The following is a 22975-nucleotide window of genomic DNA, read 5'->3' as shown; positions in this document are numbered from 1 at the left end:
GACTTGGTTGGGACTTGAAACAAAATGCTTAGGACTTGGTTGGGACTCGAAACAAAAAGTTCAGGACTTGGACTTGACTTGGGACTTGCCTGTGTTGACTTGGACTTGACTCGGGACTTGAGAGCAAAGACTTGAGACTCGACTTGGACTTGCAACATAGGGACTTTGTCCCACCTCTGCTATTTACAGGGCGAGCAGGGCTGTGCAGATCCTAAATCAAAGAAACGATCAAAACATCCTATACCTCTCAATCCTATAATCAAAAACCCCTCCCAAATCTGAATAACTACAAGTAAGACGCGCAAACGCGGGAAGCGAACGCAGCTCGTGTGTGTGTGGTTTTGTGTGTGTGTGTGTGTGTGTGTGTGTGTGCTACAGCTGCGCCCTGTGTGTGTGTGTGTGTGTGTGTGTGTGTGTGTGTGTGTGTGTGTGTGTGCTACAGCTGCGCCCTCTGGTGGCGGGCGCGTGGTGTAACAGCGGGACACACAGACATTCAGCCCTTGCTGTCATAGTAAGTGGCTCACTGCGTTCGCAATCACTGCGTTCGCAACTAAACGAGAACAAGAGAGCCTATCTGGCTACTCTACGCTTTATCCTAACTCAAACAGAAATACATGGTGAGGAGCCTGCTTGTCTAGCTAAGTGAACTAACATGAAATACTATGACATACTACCTGCTATATACTACTGCTCTTGATCATGACACAATAATGGACTTTACATGAATGATTAACAACAGACGGATCAATGCAACTCTTGCAATACTGAAGTTTCTATTATATTTACTCCGTGCATTATCTCGCTGCACGGAGGGCGCGCGCTGCCTCTAGCCTGCTCCACTCTGGAGACTGACTGTTGGACAGCGGCCGTGAGTGAAGGCTTCAGGACGGCTTTATGCCGTCAGGTGGGCGCAGGTGTAGAAGCCGGTTGGAGGAGCGAGGTGTGGAGCGGGCGACCAACAGCGGAGCGACGGTAATGCTCCCCACCAATGGCTGCGCTGACGGATCTACAGGGAGGGGTTAGGCAAAGGGGGCGCGCACTGTGCGCACCACGCAGGCAAAGACATACCTATAGGCCTGCAGCCGTAACACTGTACAGTACAGTCATTTATTTGTAAGTCCTGATACCGGATATCAAACACTTTACTTTTCTACAGTTTGAATAACATCCTAAGCTTTGCAATGGTCACAGAAAATCCCTGATCATTCAATTAAAGAATGTCATACTGCTGTTTTGAGTCTGACATACTGTAAGGTACAGATGAAAAAGGGTTTTATACGGAGGGCTTGCATTCAAGTCTTTTCAGGCGTCGCATCGAATCGCCTATAATTAATTTCAATTCATTTTCATAGAGGCGGATGAGCAAGTCTGGCAAAACCGTCGCAGTTGTGTGCTCATCTCACACACACACACACGCCCCGCTAGTTGAACAGCCTTTAACTTTTTTCTATGTGACACGCATGGAAAGAGTTGAATGATCTGAACTTGAAAAAACCTATTAAACACACTCTCTACAATGTTTGTAGAGACATCTTAAAGAAGCCATTTCCCTCCACAACTTCCTCAGGCCTGCGCTGCAGATGGCTGCTGCAGCGCATGCCTTACACAGCCTTGGGAGCCGAGCCCACCCAGCCTGGCGGAGATATGCACTACACATGTTCTAGTTGGACTAGTGCATTCACTGTCATTGGCACATATTTACTATAAGTCAATCCTTGGTCTACTACTTTCAACCTTTGTGTGTACAACTCACAGAAAACACTCGCATGACTGAAGTAAAATGTGACAGAAGTAGCATGTGCTTAAATTCATATGTAAAAGAAATTCTGAGATGATGGCATGATGATGGATGATTGATGATGGTCATGGAAGGGGAACATTCTGAAAGCTTCATGGGCAAAGATAATCAACTTCAAAATCTCAAAAAATAGGTCATAATGATCTCTCAGTCATGCGATTGTGGTCCCTGCAGAGTTGCAGACAACTGTTTTTTTTTTTGTTTTTTTTTCTGGGTTTTTCCTCCTTTTTCCCCAAAAGAAACGCAGCAGTCCTTTACTTTACTGTCCCAAAGGTTCAGACTCAATTTGGCAGCACAGAACCACACATGAAAAATGTAATGAAGGGTTTGATGGCCGATTCAATTGCCTGAAGAAGGTCAGTAGACCGAAAGCTTGCTAAATAAATACATTGAATGTGCGCAGATCTTCCCTTTATTTTTCTCATGGCAGATTCAATAGAAATGTCTGTGCTTCTTTAGGTAGATTCTGTTTCCTTGTCTGACCTTTATGTACATGATTATGTGAATTGCTAATTTACCGTATGTTGTTTGCAACACTGTAATTGCTGCCATCTTGGCCAGGGCTGCCTCGATAAAATAATTCAGGAATAATGTTGAGAAATAATCTGAAGAACAAACTCCTCTTTCAAAGTGTTTCCTTGCATTGGAAACAGGTGCAAAACTATTTTTTTTTCTATCAGATTTTCATCTTGTGAGATTTATTGATGACTCTTGTTTCACTGTGGATGTAATGAACATTTGAAGCGTGGAAGGGATGCAGAAAATTGCAGTGTTGGGACTTTTTTTTTATCCCCATAATTTGCATGATCGGGTACGACTGCTATTTTGGAGCCTGCTGACGCGCTCTCTCCAGTAGTGGAAATCACCAGGGGAAGCATGTCCTCAAGGAGCTGTGTTGTTTAATGTTTATATGACAAAGAGAGGCTCTTTTAGAAGCCTAGCCATTGTCAAACTGAGAACTCTAGGAGGGCCTCTGCTGGTGCTGTAATCCCTGGGAACACTGGGCGGAGCAAATTGGCCTCAACTGGTGGGCAAGAGGAAAAGCAAGTCCTGGAAGGGAGCTCAGATTGATCTGGGCAGCTTTCCTGCATGGAGAGCCTCGTTCTACTTTCAGCACACTGGGTTTAGAAGCTAAATAATGGCTAAGCAAGGTAAGCAAGGAGATTGACGATTATGGGGCAACACAGTTTATAAGATCCTGAAATAAAAAATGGACCTGAGATGCAGCCTACTGATCATTTCCTACAAGTTGAATGAAAGTCTGGCCATCCGTTCAACTGTCTTGCTAACCCCCCCCCCCCCCCCCCCCACACCCCCCCCCCCCCCCTTCATCGGGTCTCAGAGACATGCCATGTCACAACACGGGACTACACTACACAACCATAGAGTTATATATCTATAGAGAAGACACCCGAGTTCTCCTCCCATCCACTTGCATTAAGTTGCTCAAAAGCGCATGAGGCGGATTCACTCCTCCTTCCTGGTAGGAACAGAGTGCATTCTGGGACGGATTGGCCCCAAACACATGAACGCGCTGCCATTGACTATCATTGTGCCGTTTGTGCGCGTTCACGTATGAAACATTCGTTCACGTGTCATGGCCCCAATCACATGAACGTGCGCAATGATAGTCAACGGAGCAGCGCTGGCTCGAGCTGCACTACCAAATCCGGCCACTATGTCCATTTCGCCTCAGGGTTTCCTCTGGGTGCCTTCTCTAGAAATATATACTCTAAGTACACAACGCTCTGACACTACGCATGTGGACATTGACGACAGCAAGCAACAACCCATCGTTTAACCACGGCCTGCGAGGTTGTGACAGAGAAACATACGTTAAATGGGGGGAGGGGAGGGGGGGGGGACGGACGCTTGTTTATCATCCTATCCTTGTTCATATATAACGCCATTTGGGCCGACAGGATAACTTCATGTTGTGATAATAATATAGCAGCAGCTGTCTACTATACTATGCTATAACTTCATGTTGTGATAATAATAGGGCAGCGGTCTAGTATACTATGCTATAACTTCATGTAGTGATAATAATATAGAATATAGCAGCAGCAGTCTACTGTCTTCCTTCCGTGTGCATTGTGTGTATCGCGACAACGGACCACCACCGCCGCAATATATAAAAGCAGCTGGTAATAATAATAATAAAATAAAGTCATCATTTCTTGTTTATTACTTTTTTTCTGGGCTACAAATATTTCACCAACTTACAAATATGCTCAATCTTGCCAAAACAAATATGGCTCACATCCTACAAGTCCCCAGATAGCTACGGACGGTACTCTATTGTGTACAAAAACAAGTCCCAGAGTTGTATTGCTGCTTTGGTCCGCATGATTCATCATTGAACCTGGCCAAAGTGGCCAATGTCATTTTTCCTGAAACTTTAAGAAACTATTTTCGTATCAGTCCCTGTGCATTAGCAGTGCTGTGTTTACAATATGAAAGCATGCATACAGGTTTTTTTTTTACATTAAGAAGGATTAAGATTGTGAAAACAATATATACAATATACCAACCCTATCTTTTAATTCACCATTATTACACACCTTTACATTGCTATACCTTTCAAGCCGGTCGTTTGTTTTTGCTATGCAGTATATAGCAACATTATTATGTTTTTAATCTATGCATATTCTCTCTGGATTTAACGGACTGTCCCATGAATAAAACAACAGCAACCACCACCACCATTATTGTCATCATGTAATACAACTATATGGAGGCACTGGCAGCAGCAATTCTGTTTTCACGCCTCATTTCAAGTGACACTTTAGACTAGAGGACGTTATTCTTCTTTCAATTGATTCATATGTATGTACCCAGTGTTTGGATAATTAATGGGAGATTTATTATGCCCACAATGTATACAGCCTATACATTGTGGGCATGTTTGTTTGACCTGAGGGACAGTGGTGTATGCGAGCGAGAGAGAGGGAGTGAGAAAAAAAATCAGTCAGTTAAAAGGATTCACCTCAACAAGGCATGAGAGTGAGTGAAATATCCAAGTTGGGGCGCCCGCTGGCCAAGTGGTCCAGGCAGATGCCACATATAGGCGTTGGCCTGACAGCGAGTTGCGCGTTCGAGTCCCGTTCATGATGACCTTTGCTGCGTGTCTCTCCCCCTTTCCTGTCCATCTTCACTTGATACTATCAATAAAGGCAGAAAAGCCCAAAACAAATCTTAAAAAAAGAAAGAAACGAATAATCAAAAAGCAGTTGGAAATATTAGACAAAAGTGGCCAATAGTGATCATCCTTACTATTTAACCTGCTGCACAGTCCAAGGCAGGTTATTGCATTACTACTATTATTACTATTAGTAACGCATTTTTGCCTAACACTGCTGTCTCGGGGAGTTTAATTCCATCATTGCATTAAAAGGAAACCGATTAAAAAGAAGAAAGAAAAAACAAATGTGTCCATGATTTACAACTTACTGGTAAAACCGGGACGATATTTCGTTAGAGGACAGAGAGCAATTTTGTAGAGATGTGAGGACAGACGAGGACATGAGAAAAGTGTGAGGTCAACAGGGAGCGGCAAGGAGATACTGTAAGTGGTAGGGAGCAGTGAAGGAGCTATTTCAGTTAGACAGGTGGGGCCGGAAAGACATATTACTCAAAGCCCTGACATGGTGAAGCTTAGTTTCTGCACAAAATATGTCCACTACAGATGTCTTGGCAGGCAGTCTGCCTTCGCACAAATAGCCTTTAGCCCCACTAGTGGTGGATCTAAGGATGGCAATATCGGTTGGTTGGATTAAGGTTGCGAAGGTGTCAAGGGTCTGAAATTCAATAATTCATTGCATGAAAATAAATGTAACCCCAACTCCCCAAGAGGGTACGGGTCTACAATATTTGGGTCCAGTTTCACTCTCTCAGAGTATTTCACTGTACAATAGTATGACATTCCCTTGGTTCTTGTGAAGTGTAATACACTTTCAACTTGGTGCTCGCTACAAGCATCCCCACAAGAGAGCAGCTCAGTAACGTTGCAATGTCTGAGAGAAACCTGTCTGCAGCACCTGCTTTCTTATGTATGCACACGGATGCACAGCAATCCAGGCTGTCAAGTGCACTAAACATGCACAGTCGACACTAGAGAGTATAATAATGCACTGCGCTTGTTAGATCAGAACTTTGCAGTGTGTGAAGGAATAGGCCATCAACAGCCGCACTAGTAGCAGTATTCTGTACGTAGGGACTGTACTGCGGAAGCCGTGTCAGACTTAAGATGGAGTGACAAGTTGGATATCAGAAGGCGGGAACATACAGTTGAGTGATAGTGATATCAAGAATGATATCTAGATTTAATGAGGCATAAAGACTAATGTAGTGCATATGCAGGGTGTTGAGCTAGAATGGATGGAGGGTGACAGACATTAGGTAAGATTGAGCAGTGTGGTGTGGTCCTGGCTACAGAGGGGAGACAACCTGAGAAATAAGACATGCCATCAGAGATGAAGAGGAGAGAACAAGGAGTGATTATCCCAGAAGCCTAATGATAATCTTTTGTCTCAAGGGCAAAGGATGGTGTTGATTTAAAACAAACAATCAATTTGCCACTTTAGAAGCATTTCTTCAGCCATTACAGTCATCTTTTCAATAGCTTATCCATATCCAAACTGAGTACCAATAATATAATGCCTTTAATAATTATGCAAATGTGTTTTATTATATTCAGTGTATCAGTGATGAAGCAGAAATATAACACATCTTGTTATACATGATTAGTCTTCTGCATTAGAAAAGATGCTTGCTTTGTTACAGTATGCATCATAATTTGAACGTCCAGATGTACACCTTCAGGGAGGCTTGTATGCTTTAAATAGAGGACAAGTTTGCATTATGTGAGGTCTGAGGTGAGCCAACTCACATAATTTATAATTAATACAATAGTCTTCTATACCTCACGATGATCGCGGGAACCGTTTAACTACAACAATGCAGATTTCCACCAGACTGGGTGGCCTACCCAGGGCTGCCTGAGACAGTGTGGGGTGCACCCGAGAGAGACAGTAGAGGTGTGTAAAATAATTTATTCTGAGACGCATTGCGATGTGGCCGTGCACGATTCTGTGGTGATGCAGAGACGTGACGATAATAGCCTATTAACCTTTATTGTTCACTGTAGTTATAGTCACGCATAACACAGATGTTGACTGTTAGATAATGATTAAAAGAAAGATAATGAAATATAGACAATACAGTTGGTTCTAAGCAAACAGACAGGCTGATATTAATACTCCTTGCATTTGAACAGCTTGGATACTGAAAGTTACCTTCATACAAACAAATATTTCATGTTATCACTATCTTTCTTAAACAACAAGGGTAATTGTTAAACATATCCATCTGGTTTGTGTGCTTTCACTTGTTTGGCCTTTCTGCCTCACTGTTGAAACTCAGTCCCTGAACAACTGCAGGAATGTAGTCCAGCTGTGATGTGTGTATCCAAACAAATTCATAATTAAACAGTCTAGAGAAATGCATGAATAACCTGTGTTCCTTGTTCTTCTTCAGCAATACAAACCCTTGTTTCCTCTTTCACACATTTCTTTTGTAAAATCTACCGGGGATACTTGGGCATAATATATTACCTTTTTCTCCCATTGCTTGTTCTTTATTCTACTACATTTTTAGAGACGACTGATATATCGGGCCTCGATATGACAATATAAGGGCATATCGTATCGTATCGTACCGGTGAAAATGTCTCCGATATGGGTCGCCAATACGAAAAGAAAATACATGTTGAGTCTGGTTTAAAACCTAGTGTAATGATTTATTTTCTCCAGCAGAGCGCACCAAGGTGTATCGTGAGAGAGAGAGAGGAGGCGGAGCAGTGACTCCTCCACACTGCAGTGCACTACACTCCGTGCTGACAGAAAACAGCCACAACACGATAAAAGCAGAGACGAAGAGTTCTTATAATTGTCCCCCCCGCTGCAGTGGGGGGATTTTTTTTTTACTTTTATTGCTGCTGCTGGCTACTGCTGGCACTTTTAGATATCAAGGAATTATTGGCTCTTTGCCGCAAGTGCCGCCATTGTGGCGGCACTGACACTAGTGCTGTCCGCCTCGGTAGGTTCTGGCGCTGCGTCGGCGGCAGGTTTCAACGGCAGGCTGGCATCACTGTTGGGTGTTCTTGGTGCTGCAACCGGCGGCGAACTGTAGAGTCCCCTGAATTAATCTCTTCTTGGCTGGTGTGGTTTCATTGTGAACAAGTGAGCAGGGTACAGTACAGTACAGTACAGTACAGTACAGTACAGTACAGTACAGTACAGTACAGTACAGTACAGTACAGTACAGTACAGTACAGTACAGTACAGTACAGTACAGTACAGTACTGTATGCAGCTTTTATACCAGGGGTGCCCAGACTTTTTGTACTTGAGAGCTACTTTCAAAATGACCAGCTCAACAAGATCTACCCACCAAAGAAATATGATTTCATTGCTGGAAAAAAATATATATACCTGAGGGGGCTTTGGAAAATCGGAGTTGCCTATAATGACATATACCCAAAATAGGTGATGAGAGGTATGGATGTTTCCAATTAATTTGAAGCAAGACTTACAGTATAGTCAAAATCAGTGAAGAAAATATGTATTGCTTGAAAAGGATGGGGAGAAGGAGAAGGACCAGGGGTGAGGGGTAGAAAGATACTGCGCGCTCTCTCTCTCTCTCTCTCTCTCTCTGGTATGAACCAGCAGAAATACTGCATCATATAATTAACACTGCATGAAGATCTTAGTTTTACCATATATGAGTCAGCAGTGAGTCTTTACTCTTACGTGCAAAATCATGCACTCTCAAATGCAAGGCAGAATGCCATATCACTATGGCAACATCAGCCATGTCTCACGACCTGTAGAAAAAGTTCCATACTACATTCTGGTCCTTGATTCTGATTGGACGAGTCCTATTGTAAAATGCCCTATAAACACACAACTAGAACTGCATGTATCTGTAGCTCTGCGAAATATTTGTTTACAATATTTACAGCTACCTGTATGTTATATTGATGGACACCCATGCACAACGAAGGGCAGATTCACACCTGTAGTTCGGTAGACTCTGTGCAATTGGAGGGGGGGGGGGGGGGTCGTTCACAACGCATGAATCTATTCATAGTCATGCTAACGCCCGCCTGCCTCTGACTGGCCTACCGAAACTGCCGGCCTTACCAGACTTTCCGCCGAGGTGGATAGCTTTATGCTGGACAGTCTCACGCGAGGTTACTCCGTGGTGGAATAATGACAGCTTGGCACGCGAGACAGTAACTTCTATTTTTGTAGAAGAGAAAAGCTAATATTGTTTATGCCGTAGTATCGGTCTGTATGGTCTGTATGACCTGATACATTTTGTTTTTAATTTGTCACTGCTGTTTGATCTGCAGCACTGATTAACGTAATTTATTTGTATACATGCATGCTGCACGTAAACTTGAAAAATATCTAGTATAATAGTTTACTATAATTAGATCAATACACGATAATCAACACAAACACTTTATTTAGAACACAGAACATACTGTACGTGTTTAATCAATTATTCAATCAAAGCAAACAGCATAAACAATATTAGTTTGCCTCTTCTACAAAAATAAAAGTTACAAGGCTGCATTCTGGAGTGTCATCTGTCGTGCGTGCCGAGCTGATGTAATTCCTGAAAACGCTACTGGCGTAGACCTACCCCATCCTACTCAGCTATGGACAGTTAACACAGGAGCTAAATGTATTCCTTGAATTCACAAGACAGAGCCACGGGCAACGAGACAGACAGACAGAATAATACAGAAAGTAATGCAGTAATACAGAAAGATTTTTATAATATTAAGTTACCGTATTACGGTAATATATTAAGTTACGTAGTGTTAGTTACCCAACACTGAATATTTCTGAAAAAGCAGATGAGGGAGATTTTACCCTGAAAAACCCTGACTTTCATTTCCCCCCAAAACCAGGAGGTGAAATCTTCCATTACTACCTCACCGCCGTAACACTGATCTCTCTTATTATGAATCAATAATGAATAATGAATGAATCTCGTTACTAACAATCTGCGCGGAGGCAGCACAGATTCAGAGTAAATAAGGATGTTTGTCGGACCAAAAACCAGGAAGTGAAACAAGTCCGGGAGTGGCTGAGCAAGGCGTTGCTTAGCAACTGTGAAATAAATGGATTTTAGCGATCCCGTTTTATATGGATAAAAAGAAAAAAACGTGTCCACACGTCCCACTGGGACGTCGTCCCAGGCACCCCGCGGTTTTATTTGATAGGACGTGGGTGGACGTCCTAGGCAAGTATCATCCGTTATAGAATGATACATTAAATTAACATACAGTATATGTGTACTACTATAATATTTATTATCAAATGTATTTTCTTTGGGGAAACCAGGGTTTGTTTGTTTGGTCCACGCCAGAGTTCAAATGAGTGTGAACTCACAACAGCGCAAACAAACGTACTGACAATACACTCCATCTTGCATTATTCTGCTCTGACATTAATCAATGGCACCATATTGCAGACCAATGGTCAGGTGGTTTGCACTTAAGAAAGAATTGCATACTCGCAAACAAACCGTCTTATTTTTTTTAACCTAGAGCAGTTTGAAACATATTGAGGTTAATAAGGGAGTGGGAGCTGTCATTGTTGTTTAGGAGTCCAGATGAATACCTTCAGGCAGCTATGCGTTTTTTCTTTTACAAAAATAGATGACAAATGCATACAGAACATATTTGGAAAATCACAGCACTACATTTTGTACTTTCAACCATCCCAGTACGGAACAAAGAAGACATGGAGGACGAGACGAGGAGCTTTTGATTGAAAATCACACCTGTGTGAACTGAGTGGTGCAACTCCCCTCTCCCCCTGCCTCTCTCTCTCTCTCTCTCTCTCTCTGTAATTAGCACTAGGCAACAGTGCAGCAACACTATTTCTCTCTCTCTCTCTCTCTCTCTGTGTTTCTGGCACAACAGCGCCACGTTTTCCCCTACTGGTACTCATAGTCACATAGTCACACACATAGTCACATCGGCCGCATCGGCGAGATGGTTTGGCATGTTAGCCACACTGGATATGGGAAAATTATCATATCAAGTTAGCTATAGCGACCCTTCTGGTACTCATCATCATCCAGGACTAAGGTATATTAATGTATTCTCAAAAATTCGTAATAAATGTCTTATAAAACTAGCAACTTGTTATAATTACATGATTAAGACATGCCAACATTTAAACGTGATGTAAATAAAATCTAGATGAATGCGCAGCTGCAAGACCCCCAGGAGAAGGCCGCACGCAAGCCGCGAGCTGGCCGGTAAGTGTCCTCAGCCAGACAAAGGGCTGCCAGAACAACTGCTTTTCTTTATTGTTAAACTGTATTGTAATAGTGTGTACAGTATACATGTTGTTGGTCAAAGTAATGTATTTTAGCAAGTCTGTATGTAGATTATTTATTCAGACGTTAATTAGGACCCCACTGAATAATTCTACAGCAAAGCTATTCTGTACGCATTACAATACAGTCTTCGCATATGTATAGTGAATATAACAAGAATATTTCCCCAAATGTTAGTTTTTTGAGCGGAGTGGTGCCTCCGCTCCTGTAGCTATGTGTGTCCGTCCATCCGTATGTCTGTCTCTGTGTCTGTCTGTATGTCCGAGCACGGAGAGCTGAAACACCTAAAGTGACCAGTACAGTACAGCACAGAGTAAAGTGGCACAGAGTACACTACAGTACGAGCCCTGGGCTGTTCCTGGGGCTCTGGATGTTCCGGGGACCCCCACACGGACCCCCCGGGGACCCCCACACGGACCCCCCGGGGACCCCCCACATGGTAACTCTAATTTCTCAACCGTTTCGGACGCAGGGTGGCTCGCTGCACAGTACACTACAATACAGTACAGAGCACAGTAGAGTACAGTAACTATAAAAAATAAATGCAGTTGCACCGCTCAGTTCACACAGTTGTGATTTTTCTTTACATACATACAGTAGATTGCACAATCCACATTGTTCACGTTCATTTATGTAACTTGTGTCCCCATTATGTGTTCGATGAACACAGAGCATATAGAAGCAAAAGAAAAAGAAAGGAAAAAATCACACCCGTGTGAAGTGAGTGTTGCAACTCCGTGTGGGGGTCCGCGGAAGTTCCAGACCCACAGGAACACGGCCAGCGTCCGAAACGGTCTAGAAATGACAGAGTTAGCGTGTGGGGGTCCCCGGAAAACATCCGACTTTTCTCAATAAAAGCTCTCGTAGCCTGTAGCTGTCATGGTCTGTCACTCTACAGACCATGTCTCCACATCAGCCACTCCCATTCTTCATTCCCTCTCTCAGTCCTTGTCACACACCTGTTTCCACCCCCTCTTCAGCCCAACAGTGCCATGCCCATTCCACACCTGAGAACACTCCTGCAATCACCCTGCTCCCTATAAGACTGGACTCATTTCACAAACACATTGTCAGTACATACATCCTTGTTCCTGTGTTCTGCCTTGGACTTCTCGTTTGTTGTTTTGGGCTTCTAAAAGGTATTTTGTGATTTTGTGTTTTGTATAGGTGTAAGCCTTTGGACTGAGTTTTTGCATTCATGCTTCTTGAATTATTGCATTTTTTGGACTTTATGGATTTACTTCTTGCATTCCCTACTTTTTGTTTGTAAACTTATTTGGCTTAATAAATAAGTTTATTTTGAAACCTATTCTGCTTTTGTCTCTGCATTTGGGTTCAGTCATTCCTGCGTATCATGACAGAATGTACTGACCATAAATGAACCCAGCAGAGATAAAACTTTTTCATAGAAAAGTAGCAGAATTTGAAAATGTGGTTTCCCATCTCTTGGCCTCTCCACCTAAACTGCTTGCTGAACTCCAAGTGGAGATATCAGTACAGCAGCAGTGGTTCAAGGAGAGACCATGGGTAAGCCATTTTGTCCCCCACCTGGATGTGGTGCGTGGGAGGCTTAAGGACTTTGAAGACGCCTCAATACCACATGTTTCTCAGCCAGCTCCCAACTCCATTAGGCTTGGAGTAGTGAGTCTGCAATCAGCCTGCCCTGTTCCAGACCAACAAAGGAACCAACCCTTGGACTTATTTTCATATTTTTGTAAACATGCAGTGAAAATACCTGTGTACTCTGAGCCGGTTCAAGTCCAGGACCCATTTGAGGGGTCGCGCCTAGCCTTTTGTGTGGGGAACCGTGGGCCTGCTAGGGGAAGGCGTGGTCGCCATGGCCCTCTACATCCCCAGCGGTCGTCACTGCCCAGCACTTCGCTGCCTGGTGTCCAGACCACCCTTCTGCCCAGCACACCGCCGCCCAGCCTGCCTGGCTCTCCGCTGCCCGGCTCTCCGCTGCCCGGCTCTCCGCCACCCAGCCTGCCTGGCTCTCCGCTGCCCGGCTCTCCGCTGCCCGGCTCTCCGCCACCCAGCCTGCCTGGCTCTCCGCTGCCCGGCTCTCCGCTGCCCGGCTCTCCGCCACCCAGCCTGCCTGGCTCTCCGCTGCCCGGCTCTCCGCCGCCCAGCCTGCCTGGCTCTCCGCTGCCTGGCTCTCCGCTGCCCAGCCTGCCCAGCTCTCCACCACCTCCTGTACCTGCAGTCCTGGCTCCAGAATCTGCAGCATCCTCCTCTCCTGGGTGTGCAGCATCCTCTATGCCTCCTGGGTGTGCAGCATCCTCCGTCTCTCCTGGGTGTGCAGCATCCTCCGTCTCTCCTGGGTGTGCAGCATCCTCTATGTCTCCTCGGTGTGCAGCTCCGCCTGCAGCCCCGCCTCCTGGGCCTGCAGCTCGGCCTGCAGCCCCACCTCCTGAGCCTGCAGCTCCGCCTGCAGCCCCACCTCCTGAGCCTGCAGCTCCGCCTGCAGCCCCACCCCCTGAGCCTGCAGCTCTGCCTGCAGCACCTCCGGCCTCGCCTCTGCCTGCAGCACCTCCGGCTTTGCCTCTGCCTGCAGCACCTCCGGCTTCGCCTCTGCCTGCAGCACCTCCGGCTTCGCCTCTGCCTGCAGCACCTCCGGCTTCGCCTCTGCCTGCAGCACCTCCGGCTTCGCCTCTGCCTGCAGCACCTCCGGCTTCGCCTCTGCCTGCAGCACCTCCGGCTTCGCCTCTGCCTGCAGCACCTCCGGCTTCGCCTCTGCCTGCAGCACCTCCGGCTTTGCCTCCGCCTGCGGCTTCCCTGGCGTCGCCTTCGGTGTCTTCGGCCTCGTCTCAGCCACCGGGGCGACCACCCGACGACTTCGTATCTGCCTCGTCACGGCCTCCGGGGCGACCGCCTGATGTCTCCGCCTTCGCCCTGTCTCGGCCTCCCGGCCGTCCACCCGACGACGCATCCTTCGTCTCGTCTCAGCCTCCCAGTCGTCCACCCGACGACAATTTGACCTCCTCGTCTCTGCCTCCAGGTCGTCCGCCCGACGACATCTTCACCGCCTCGTCTCGGCCTCCAGGCCGTCCGCCCGACGACATCTTCACCGCCTCGTCTCGGCCTCCAGGCCGTCCGCCCGACGACATCTTCACCGCCTCGTCTCGGCCTCCAGGCCGTCCGCCCGACGACATCTTCACCGCCTCGTCTCGGCCTCCAGGTCGTCCGCCCGACGACATCTTCACCGCCTCGTCTCGGCCTCCAGGCCGTCCGCCCGACGACATCTTCACCGCCTCGTCTCGGCCTCCAGGTCGTCCGCCCGACGACAACTTGACCGTCTCGTCCCCGCCCCCAGGCCGTCCGCCTGACATCATCTGCTCAGCATCAGTTCCCCTCCCCCAGACCCCCTCCACCCACCCTGCTCTGTGTTCCGGGCCAGCGTGGTGGGACGTCTGGAAGCCGTCCCTTAAGAGGGAGGTACTGTCATGGTCTGTCACTCTACAGACCATGTCTCCACATCAGCCACTCCCATTCTTCATTCCCTCTCTCAGTCCTTGTCACACACCTGTTTCCACCCCCTCTTCAGCCCAACAGTGCCATGCCCATTCCACACCTGAGAACACTCCTGCAATCACCCTGCTCCCTATAAGACTGGACTCATTTCACAAACACATTGTCAGTACATACATCCTTGTTCCTGTGTTCTGCCTTGGACTTCTCGTTTGTTGTTTTGGGCTTCTAAAAGGTATTTTGTGATTTTGTGTTTTGTATAGGTGTAAGCCTTTGGACTGAGTTTTTGCATTCATGCTTCTTGAATTATTGCATTTTTTGGACTTTATGGATTTACTTCTTGCATTCCCTACTTTTTGTTTGTAAACTTATTTGGCTTAATAAATAAGTTTATTTTGAAACCTATTCTGCTTTTGTCTCTGCATTTGGGTTCAGTCATTCCTGCGTATCATGACAGTAGCTTTTATTGAGAAAAATCGGTTTGAGGGAAGAGGAAGTTGCCGCCCCGTTGTTCCTGCCTGTCGACTACAAAACAATACCAACATGACGTAACGATATCATCCGCTCCCGACAGGATCATATTCCCTAAATGAAATGGTGCCCAGGCTAGACAGAAACAGTGCCATCTTATAACGAGCATTAGTGAGGACCTTTTGCCAGTATGGAGCGGGCCAGGTGTAGGCAATCAATACTGAGGTGTCAAGTCCCGGACGGTTAGCTCAACCGTCTATGGGCACCTTTAGCCTAACAGCGTGACGCGGGTTCGACTCCCAATGCCGTGTGTCTTCCCCCCCATCTCTCTCCCCATTTCCTGTCAAATTACTTTCAAACTATCAAATAATAAGAAATACTGAGGTGTCAAGCTGTGCTTAATGGTACACAGCTATGGCTGTGCCCTGGGCACCCCTCTGTGGGTTAATCTAGAACAAGGTTGAAAATGGGTGACATCACGGTCGTTTAAATATTTCAGTCAAGCGCATCTGTCATTTGGGTAAAGTAGGCTACATACAGCTGAATGTGCTGGGCGTCCCAAGCTGGGAACTCACAAGCTGCTGCTGAAATTTAAAATATTGCCTTGAGAGCATTGTCAAGTTCAGTAGGAAGAAAGAAGACCTTATACAAGATGGGCTGACTACTTTGACCATGTTAATAGGATTGCTTTATGTGGCACACACTTGGATGAGCAGTACTGTATGTGATGGACACTGGACAGTAAAAATCCCAAGTGTTCATTTAACTCTCAGAGTAAAAAAAAAAAGGTGATGCTGAGTGGCATTGTACATGCCCATGAGAAACACCTAAATAAATGAAGTAACACAGAGAATGTACGTGCAGTTCCTGCTAATAGAATTTGATAAGTGGAGAAAATATAGGCAAACGTTTAGCCTACAGTGGAGAAAATATAGGCAAACGTTTAGCCTACAGTGGAGAAAATATAGGCAAACGTTTAGCCTACAGTGGAGAAAATATAGGCAAACGTTTAGCCTACAGTGGAGAAAATATAGGCAAACATTTAGCCTACAGTGGAAAGAAATAGGCAAACGTTTAGCCTACATTTGACTAGTAATTCTTTGTGAACTATTTAATAGCTCACAATAATAACTACCGGTAGTCATTGGAACCAGAGCCCGACCAATGTATCGCTCTCACCAATATATCAGCCATTTTGCAGCTTTTTGACTGGCCTCCAGTATGCGTGCCAATCGGTCCAATGCTGCCTGAGCTTAAAGAATGTAGAGCTATTTCTTCCTTGGCCAAGTTTGCCTAGAGGGGATGTACATGCAGCAAAGTTCATGATTTGAGATATTTTGTACAAAACAGGGCACTCCTGCAAACTTTGGAAGCCAAAATTAGCCAAGCTATAACAGGATGGAATATGAAAAATCTGAGAGTCTTGATCACATACTGTACATATAGAGATAGTGTGTACTACTGTGTAGTTATTTGCGTTAGGGATGTTAACAGTTAATTGTTAATCGATTAATCGCTGTTAAGAAATTCAATTAACAGTTAACAATTAATTCTGTGGTTCCATCATTGCCCTCTGTGCACACGCGTGGCCGAGGAACAAAAGGTCCCCTCCCACCTTAGTAGCCATAGAAATGTCTGCTTTTAAAGGTGATGTGATGTGACAGACAAGACAGTGCACTTTTTATTCCTCATAAAAGATGACATTGCCTGGCCCTGTATCTCAAATGGCGAAATAAATATTTGATTAAGGTATATAATAATGCCTTTTTTTCTTTTTGTATATCAGCAAAATGTAGACTATTATGTTAGACATTATTGAGGGAAATTAAGATTCTCAGATAAAGAAATAAAAAAATATGTAAACTAACCGGTTAACCGATCGATAAGATTATCAATTATCAATTAATTAATTAAATTAATCAATAATTTGCATCCCTAAATTGCGTGATGTTTGGAAACAATCTGTAGGAGTAACATCAAAAAATGTGTTTTGCAAAAATCTGCCTCTTCGTGGGGCTATGACAGGCAGAGGTGAAAAATGTGGGACATAGGCTAAAGCATATACTGTACACACGGCGTATAGTGTCGTCAGCATGTCAATAGCTGGGGGTGGAGTCAGGTAGGGGAAAGTGCAGAGTTCTCCTAATCGGGATAAACAGTGGAGTTCGGGTTGTTAAATACAGATGCTTTAAAAGAATACTGATTTAAAAGTAGGCGTCATGGTTTGCCAGATCACAGGCACAGATCCTTGTTGTTGCAGCTCGACAAGGAATGCTACATTAGATAATTAAACAAGCTAGAGTCCGATTCATTGGCACCGAAGAGGGGGTCATTTGGGTCTGAATGTCCCCGCACTATTAGGGAATGTCTATTTATTTTTTATTTATTGTTCCCGACCGACGATGGTGTTCTCTCTAGCACCGTTTGTTGGCAGAGAGATAATAACTGCAAACAAACAAAAAATGTAGACTATCACTAATACAAAAGTAGAGCTGTGACCACACCGCTCGGATGGACAAGAAATCCTTTTGCAAACAACATCCATGTTCTGTTTGTTTATTTCAGCAGCTAGAATCATGATGGCTTGACATTGTTTGAGCCCGTTTTTGGTGTGCAACACAGTCACAAATTCCCTCGTTAAAGTTAATTGTGTTCACCTGTTGTGCTGCTGTGCACAAGCTAAGCATATGCGCAGATCACAGCAACTTTACATTTTTGGACAATATCGGTCAATACATTGATAATTGGTATGGGCTAGGACTCGGTATCAGACTCAAATCTGGCATCGGTCAGGCTATAGATATAGAACTTCTGTTATGATGCCGACTGTGCCTAGACAAATCAATGCTTATGATTTTTTTTACCTGTCACAATATCATTAGCAGGGAATCCAATGCCAATCCCTTGCAAGACGCTGACACCTACAGTATGAGAAATAAATACTTGTGATGTCTAATGAATAATTCTGGCTGCCAAAGGTGCTTGCAACTACAGCTGAGAAGTAATATAGATAATAGATGGTGTTATGTATTCCAAATTTAAATAAATAAATTATTATTATTATTTATCATATACCAAGCCCTGGATGACAGGAAGGATAAAAGGATAGAGGATGAGAAGCCTTATCAACCCTTGGGCTGATAACCGTTATCAGCAAGCTAGCAATACCTTCTTGATGTGGTTGCTTGTTCTTTATTTATGACAAAAGGTGTAAAATATCAGCTCTGCTTTAGAATAAGCTTCTGAGTTAATGCGGGTAAACAAATTAAATTCAGGTTGCTTATGCAATTATAATAGCAATTCTAATGTAGCTTATGATGGTTTTTAAGTTTGATATGCCTGGAACATCAAGACATCTGAAAGTGGAGAGAAAAACTTGACAGTAACTGGCTTGAATAGAAACTGAAATTCTGGGATTAAAGTTGTTGGCTTTGGCAGGAATATGTGTTGATCAGATGTATGGCTAAGGATCTTTGTAATTACCAGTATTTAATTTCTAGCTATGAAACTGACTGTTTTGTCTTGTGATTATATCATTATATGAGGCTGTATGGGATTTCCAGTTAATGGGTATTCTATTACAAATACAGGGCTTGTTGTAACATTAATGCTATTACCACTAGACTGGTGTAGAAACTTAGCTTGGACTTGGTTTGCCGTAGATATCTCTGTGATTATCAAGTGGCCACCTAACCTACCATCAGATATTTATACCTTGTTGAACCATGACAGCTCAAGAAAGCTCAACAGCTCCTCTTGTATCATAGTCCACCGCAGAACACCTGTCCTGCTCTATTCGTATCTCTATTCGTATTGTATCTCTATTCGTATGTCTTGTATCTCTATTCGTATCTCTATTGTTTTACGATGTTTGCTTTGCCTTATGTGTAGTATTATATTGTTCTTCTATGTTGTTTTAACTTGTATTCTTTCATTCTATGGGTTATGCTGTGTTTGCTCATTGTACAGCTGTTTTGAAGTGCTAATTGAACTCTGAGTATACAAATGTAAAACAAATATATGTTTTACCTTTAATGGGACAGCCACACCTAAGTACAATAAATATAACCATACTATAACTATAATGATCACTCTAACTCAAGTGGATGGCAAAATCCACACCACAACAATAATGATGACAGCGGTGAACGAGTATATTTAGTTATAGTGCTTGGTGTGGGCAGCCATTAAGTGTCTAGTATTTTGTTACACTCTCTGCAGTCTCGCGTAATCAGAAGATGAGAGATCTCTGCCTACTACGTCTGGGGAAATCTAAATTCACTTTTTTCAAATGCTTGAACACAGCAGAACTAACAATTACCAAAGCTAGGTCCTCTGCTATGAAAACCAATCCTGATACCTTCTCGATATGAAGGACGGCTCTAAAATCTTCCCATTGGTTCTGCAATGCAGTTATCTTTTTAATTTCCAAATTGTTTCCACCCACTTTTAGTCCATTTGTTGAATTTAGATTAGTCACCGAATTAGGCAGAAATCTCTGATCATCTGGAATATACAAGATTACACTCTGAGTTACAAATGGAGTTATAAACTGGGGATTTTACTGTGTACAGACATTACACCCAGGCTTACATTTCACTCACATTTCACACACAATTGTAATGTAACCCTCAGTTTCAACAATATGCAAAGAAAGTATGGCCTTATTATGAGTTGCTTACTGTAGGCCTATGTCATTATTTGAATATGGGAACACTTGGAGGATTATATTGTGGGTCTTAATGGTTAGTGTTGTGTAATGGTCTTTATGTTCATATACAATACAGTTTATCTGTTTTGAACACATAAACAAGGCAACAAGACAACAATTGCTGATGCCTTGTTTATACCTCATCGTATGACAGTGTTAAATAGCCAATTACAGGCTCACACGTGTTGTGACCTTGTAGATATTTTGCTTATTTTGCCATAATGACACTGTAGTATAACAGAGTATAACTAGAAAAAGTGCCCTTCTGGGCACAGGTCTCCACCAGGATTTCTTCCTCAGCCTAGTGGGAATATGCGTGCACAGTTTCATCGCAATCGGACGCTGCGTTGAGGAGTTGTGGCGATTTGTACAGCACTCCTGTGAACTTTGGAAGCCAATCAGGATGGAGTGTGAGAAATCTGAAAGACCGGTTTCGTTGAATGGCTCTAGAGAGACTGTGTACCAATTTGCGTGATGTTTGGACAAAATCTGTAGGTGTACTGTGCAAAAACTTGTTTTGCACAAAGCGGCCTCCTGGTGGCGCTATAACAGGCCGTTCTGGAAAGTTTGGGGCAGAGGTTCATCGTTGGCATCCAGGGAGTGTGTGTGCAAAATTTGGCATCGACCGGGTTGTTTTGCACAAAGCGGCCTCCTGGTGGCGCTATAACAGGCCGTCCTGGAAAGTTTGGGGCAGAGGTTCATCGTTGGCATCCAGGGAGTGTGTGTGCAAAATTTGGCATCGACCGGGTTAACGGTGGCCGAGATTAGCTGTTCACGGACACACGGACGGACGGACACACACACGGACGGACGGACACACGGACGGACGGAGTGCAAAACATACTCTCCCCACATGCCTTCGGCCTGGTGGAGACAACAATGGGGCTGAAATGGAGCTTCATTGAAAATAATGATGGCTGCCAATCACATTACAGAGTTATTGCCTGAAATCATGTTTGGGTGACAACACTTGGCATAATGTTACAGTAAGACATCATCAGGTCTGAGGCTAAAAGATCATAACTCTGATATGGTGAAAAAATGGTCTAAGGGCCGATTCATACTCCTATTTTAGAGCCGAATAAAAGTCGTTTCGGCGCTGTAGAGCAGCGGTAAAATAGGAGTATGAATCGGCCCTTACCACACAATTCAGTAAAACAGTAAAGAATGTTCCAGAATTTTTTTCATATTTACTACATGTATCATGTGTTTAGAAATAAATAATTACATTTTCTTTACAGAGTCTTTAAAGCTAACATCTGGAGTGTGAGTCAGGCTCCGCCCAGCCTCTGCCTCTGATGACTTTTTTTCCCCCCCTTCTAATCCAGCTTCAGTGGCTGGCCATCCAACAGACTGAATCAAATGTTAGATTGAGTTTCACCATATGAACTATAGCGTCCCTATTCTGGGGCTGATCTACAAGCTCACCACGTGTTTCAGATACAGAATAGACCCCTGGGGGACTCTGGTCAATAACGAATAAATTGTAAATGGTGCATTTATATAGCGCTTTCATCCAAAGCACTTTATTACATTCACCCATTCACACACTCATTCCGCTATTGTGCCGGCCACTCTACCCCTGACCCACTAGTGCCCTACACCTAGCTGTAGGCTATCCTGGCCAAAGGATAGGAGATAGTTTTCTAGAGACAGCATGTTTATTACAATGTACTGAAGGTAGACAAAAAAAGCTGAGTGCAACCATAACTTGTAAAATAACTCAATCATAACCACTTGGGTTTAAGTGCAGGTTAAAAGACATCCAACACCAACAAATAAATAAAATACTACTGCCAACTTCCATACAGGACCTGTTCGAAACCAGGGAGACCCAGTACAACCTCAGGGGGACTTGTGTACTAAAACAAAAAGGGGCAAGGACCAACACAAAAGCAAGATGTATATCAATAATAGGGGTAGACCTTTGGAATAGTCTAGATAAAGAGTTAAAACTATGTACGTCAATCATCAGATTCAAAAAGTTGTTAAAAATCAAGGTACTTAATAAATATAAAACACTATAAGATCAAGGTAATTCCTATTATAATTGAACTTTACAACTTTATTATTGTTCATCATTATCACTTCAATTCCCCGTTTGGACGGAGCTCTGATTGCTCTCGGCATATTTTCTTAAAAAAAAAAAAAAAAAATGCTTTGTTCTCTTCTCTGCTTCTGCTGTTTGTCCTTTGTTTTTGTTTTTCTGTTTTTGGTTTTCTCGCTTTTGTCTTCTTACTTTGTTTTTGTTCTGTCAGTAACAAATGTTACGGTTAAAAGGGGTAGGCAAAATAAGCTTCGGCTTCAGCCTACACCTTTTCGGTGCTAAACTTTACAATCGGTCTTTAAAATGTAAAAAAAATGTAAGTACAGAAATAAACTATTCATTCAACACAGAGGCCCTGTATTGTGGTCGTTTTACTTGCTATACATTGTCAAGCAAAACATTGATTAGGTCATTTAAAGTCACATCATGATTCAGATATGCTTGGCAGCAGCAAGGTACGGTCTACATTATACATAATGTAGTGGTTGTAGTTTATTGTATCAGACATGATAACTTGAACCAATACAGTATAGCTCACATGTAGACACTGGTGTCCCCATTGGGTTTGAGATTTGACAAGACCAGGTTACCAACAGTGATTGACGAATGAATTACTGAGGAAAGCCATGTGTATGGATGAAATCCTTCTCATTCGCGACATTCTCACTACTGTATATGAGCTAGTGTTAAATATTTGTGTTAAACATTTAGCTGTGTTACGGTAAATATTGTGTTCTAATCTGCACACAGTAGTACAGTACAGTCAATGTCAATTCAATTTCACCTTGTATAGCCAAATGCTACAATTACTACTAGCTGACTTGATACTAAAGTAGCTGCTAGTCTGCTAAATCAGAAACACCTTCTCAAATTACCGTAAGCCTCATTGGATCGATGTAATATAATAAGCCGTGAAGCTATTTATTTATTATTTTTCTAAATGGGGATATTTCATCCTATCCATTGCTGCAGTATCAGCGATGTTGCCTAGCCCCCAAGGAGTGCAGCTTTAAGGGATGCTTCACCAATAAATGAAGATGATATATTAAACACAT

This window comes from Protomyctophum parallelum (genome assembly GCF_964188405.1).
Source record: "Protomyctophum parallelum genome assembly, chromosome: 1".
NCBI classification, from domain to species: Eukaryota; Metazoa; Chordata; class Actinopteri; order Myctophiformes; family Myctophidae; genus Protomyctophum; species Protomyctophum parallelum.
The sequence above is the reverse complement of the archived record's forward strand: the minus strand, read 5'-3'. Positions refer to the sequence as shown.